General features: G+C 31.3%; 1 non-coding gene across 1 annotated transcript; it reads right to left on the bottom strand.

Annotated features, from left to right (window-relative positions):
* Positions 1-2909: 2909 nt before the first annotated feature.
* On the bottom strand, positions 2910-3016 carry LOC122454113. The gene has a single exon (XR_006273323.1). It is a non-coding gene; the product is annotated as a U6 spliceosomal RNA (small nuclear RNA).
* Positions 3017-4596: the final 1580 nt, after the last annotated feature.

The raw sequence follows: 4596 nt of genomic DNA, 5'->3' as shown, positions 1-4596 counted from the left end.
AAACTGATCAAAGCATATCGATAGAAATAGATGTGTGTATGTGTTTCTTCTGATTCTTTTCCCTTATAGGTTTTTACAGAATATTGAGTATAGTTTTCTGAGGTATGCAGTAGGTCCTTGTTGTTTATCTATTTTATGTAAAGTAGTGTATATATATATTAATCCTAAACTCCTAATTTATCTCTCCCCTGCTTTCCCCATAGGTAATAACTCTAAGTTTATTTTGTATGTCTATGGGTGTATTTCTGTTTTGTAAGTAAGTTCATTTATATCTTTTTAAAATTCCTTATATAAACAACATCATATAAAATTTGTCTCTGCCTGGCTTGCGTCACTTAATATGTTAATCTCTAGGCCCATCTATGCTGCTGGAAATGGCATGCTTTCATTCTGTTTTCTGGCTGAGTAGTATTACATGTTGTGGATATGTGTGTGTGTGTGTACGTATGGCATCTTTACCGATTCATCTGTCAGTGGACGTTTAGGTTGCTTCTGTGTCCTGGCTATTGTAAATAGTGGTGCAGTGAACACTGGAGTGCATGTATCTTTTTGAATTAGTTTTCTTTCCATAGATGTCCAGAAGTGGGCTTGATGGATCATATGGTCACCCTATTTTTTGTTTTTTAAGGAAAACTCCATACTCTTCTCCATAGTAGCCATACCAATTTACATTCTCACCAGAGCATAAGTGGGTGACTTTTTCTCCATACTCTTCTCCAGCATTTATTATTTGTAGATGTTTTGACGATGGTCATTCTGTGCATGGTGAAATGATACCTCATTGTAGTTTTGATTTGCATTTCTCTAATAATGAGCAATGTTGAATAATTTTTTTGTGTGCCTTTGGCTGACTGTATGTCTTCTTTGAAGAAAGTCAAAGATCTTCTGCCCATTTTTGATTATTATTATTTTTTTAAGATATTGAGTTGTATGAGCTGTTCATATATTTTGGAAGCTAACACCTTGTTGGTTGCTTCATTTGTAAGTATCTTCTTCCATTCTGTAGATTGCCTTTTTGTTTATGGTTTTCTTTGCTGTGCAAAAGCTTTAAGTTTAATTAGGTTCTATTTGATTATTTTTGTTTTTATTTCCATTGGTCTAGGAAACTTATCCAAAAAAAACTCCTGCAATTGATGTCCAGGAGTGTTTTGCCTATGTTTTCCTTTAAGAGTTTTATAGTATTTGGTCTTATATTGAGACCTTTAATCCATTTTGAGTTTATTTTTATATATGGTATTAGAGAATGTTTTAATTTTATTCCTTTCATATATAGTTGTTCAGTTTTCCCTGCACCACTTACTGAAGAGACTATCTCTTCTCCATTGTATATTCTTGCCTCCTTTGTCATAGATTAATTGAGTTTATTTATTGAGTGTGTGAGTTTATTTCTGGACTTTTGATACTATTCCATTGATTGATAGAAATGCAACATATTTCTCTGTATTTTGTATCTAGCACCTTTACCAAATTCATTGCGCTCTAGTAGTTTTCTGGTAGTGTCTTAAGGATTTTCTTTAGGATTCTTCAATTTGTTGATGTTGTATATCACACTGATTTGTGGATGTGGAAAAATCCATGCATCACTGGGATAAATCCAACTTTTTGGATTTGGTTTGCTATTCTTTTGTAGAGGATTTTTGTATCTATGTTTTTCTATGATACAAGCCTGTAATTCTCCTTTGTTGTGATATCTGTCTGGTTTTGGTATCAGGGAGGTGGTGGCCTCATAGAAGGAGTGCAGAAGTGTTCTTGCCTTTGGAATTTGTTGAAATAGTTTCAGACAAATAAGTACTAACTCTTATAGATGTATGATAACTAACTCTTATATAGATGTATGATAGAATTCCCTTGTGAATCCCTTTTTTATTGAAGTTTGGTTTGTTGGGAATTTTTAAATCCAATTCAATTTCAATAGTTGCAATTGGTCTGTTCATATTTTCTGTTTCCTCTTGGTTCAGTCTTAGGAGATTATAAACTTTCTAAAAATTTTTCCATTTATTTGGGTCATCCATTTTGTTGGCATATAGTGGCTTGTAGTAGTCTCTTATGATCCTTTGTATTTACATGGTATCAATTGTAACTTTTCTTTTTTCCAAAGAGTTTGCACCAACTTTTACTCTGATCAGAAGTAAATGAGAGTTCCAGTTGATCTGAGTATCACTTTTATTTCTTCCTTTCCAATTTTTTTTTCTTTATCACACTTGCTAGAAACTCCAAGGAATGTTGAATATAATTTTATCATTAATAAGAGTTGAATTTAATCAAAGAAATTTTTATCAATTGAGATAATCATATGACTTTCAGTTTAATTTCTATTTATGTGATAAAACATATAGATTGATTTTCAAATGTTAAGCCAACCTAGATCTATAAGATTGTAATAATTTGGAAATTATCCTTTTAATGTACATTTGGATTATATATGTTAATATTTTATTAAGTATTTTTGTGTCCATGAGAGAAACTGTTCTCTAACTTTTCTTCCCTATAGTATCTTTGTCAGGTTTTGGTATCAAAATTATGCTAGCCTCATAGAAAGTTGGAGAAGTTCTCTCTTCTTCTGTTTCAGACAAACATTAGAGATATTTTTTAAAATTTGGTAGAGTTTGCTGTTGAAGCTATTTAGGCCACAGCTTTTGTTTATGAGAAAATTTTAAATAACTCAATTTGTTAGATGTAGAATGTTCAGATTTATAATGTCTCCATCAATTTTGGTAAATTATAAGCTGAAATTGTTATTTTTTGGCATAAATTTGATTATATCTCCTTTAAAAATATCTATAGGATCTCTGCTGATGTCCTCTTTTATTCCTGACATTGTCTATTTGTTTTGTTATCCTTTTTTCTTGTTTACTCATGCTAGTTGGTTATCAATTTTATTAATATTTTCTTTTTGCTTTTTTTTTTTTTAAAATATGGAACGCTTCACGAATTTGCGTGTCATCCTTGCGCAGGGGCCATGCTAATCTTCTCTGTATCGTTCCAATTTTAGTATATGTGCTGCCGAAGCGAGCACAATTTTATTAATATTTTCAAAGAGTCAATTTTTGGCTTTGATTAACTATATTGTGGATTTATTTTCTACTTGTGAATTTCTGATTTTACATTAGTTTTCTTTTTTTTAATGTGCTTATAATTTTCTGGATTCTATCCATTTAGTTACTTTGGGATACTCTCACCTAATACTATATGTTTCCCATTATTTAAGAGTATCTACACTTTTGATTAATCATTTGTGATGTTTAGTATTCACATATTTAAAAATATTTTCTAGTTATCAATATGATTATTCTTAAACAAATAGCAGTTAAAGTTTATTAATTTCCAGCTTTAATTTTCAGTCTCTGATGTTAATGTTCCACATCTGAGATGTCCAGTCCAGTAGTTATTAGTCATTTGTGGCTTTTGAACACTTGATACTTGGCTGATGCAATTGAGAAACTGAATTTTTTATTCTAAAATTTAATTAAACAAATGTAAATAGTCACGTGTAGCTACTATTTTCTCTATTAGACAACATAGATAGATCATCAAACAACCTAATTTCTACATTGGCATAGTTAAAAAGAAATTAATAGATAAAAATGAGATACTGCTGATATTTCAAAATCTCCTGATCTGGGGCAGAAAGCATAGCACCCTCTGAAGCCCAGATAAGAGTGTAAGATTTGGAGTCAGAATGGAAATTGTTTGATCCCAGATTAGCTTGGCCATTCTCCTGACTATGGAGTTGATGATTTTTTGATCTCTGATGATACAGTGAAATAATATCCATTGTGTTTGACAGCTCTGATTATCTGATTTAGAAAGCTTAAGTATGGCACTTAGAAAAAATGGAGGAATGTGAAGAAAGTCTAGTATGAATCCCAAAGGAACACTGATAAACATTTTAAAAACTTCTCTTTATTTAGATGTGTCTTTTCTATTTTTCAAATTCAGCGTTCATAAGCATTCCTAACATTCATCTTGTCTCTCTTTTCTGGGCTGGGAAATTTCCATAGTAATATCCTAGAAAAAGAGATGGGAAAGTTGAAAAACAAAGGAAGATCAAAGAAAAAGGTTGAATTCAGGATATAACTGAGCTTGTACTTAGAAACTGTAGCACCTGAAAAATTAAAATTCAATTAGAGTTCAGTTATCTTATTGAGGAAAACATGATTACAATCTTTATACCTTGTAATTATCATTATGCTTTTCCTTATCCTTTGTTAAATATTTCAGTGACTTATCTCACAGCTTCTGTAATTTTGAGTAAATCAGTGCTATGCACTGATGTGGACCTTAGCTAGCTGAGAATGTTTACCTTTCACTGAATCAAAGGTGATTATAATTATTTTCAGGGAAAAGCCATGAAATTACCACTTACTTTGAAAAGGAACTCAAGTCCTGAATTTCAGAGAATAGCATCAGACCCTTGAGTTATAAACAGAAGAAAAAAATCCTCAGAGGCCCTGTGAACAATAACTTCTAAAACTAAAGCTCTTGTCTTTAATAACATGTCAGAATTGCACTATAAAGTTGGTAACAGTGCAGAGAAAAGAATGGAACAGTTTTAAGAATATTTTATTGCTTGGGGACATTTTAGGATAAAAGTCC

This window comes from Cervus canadensis, chromosome 15, assembly GCF_019320065.1.
Source record: "Cervus canadensis isolate Bull #8, Minnesota chromosome 15, ASM1932006v1, whole genome shotgun sequence".
NCBI classification, from domain to species: Eukaryota; Metazoa; Chordata; class Mammalia; order Artiodactyla; family Cervidae; genus Cervus; species Cervus canadensis.
Note: the sequence above shows the minus strand (reverse complement) of the source record. Positions and strands in the feature narration are given on the sequence as shown.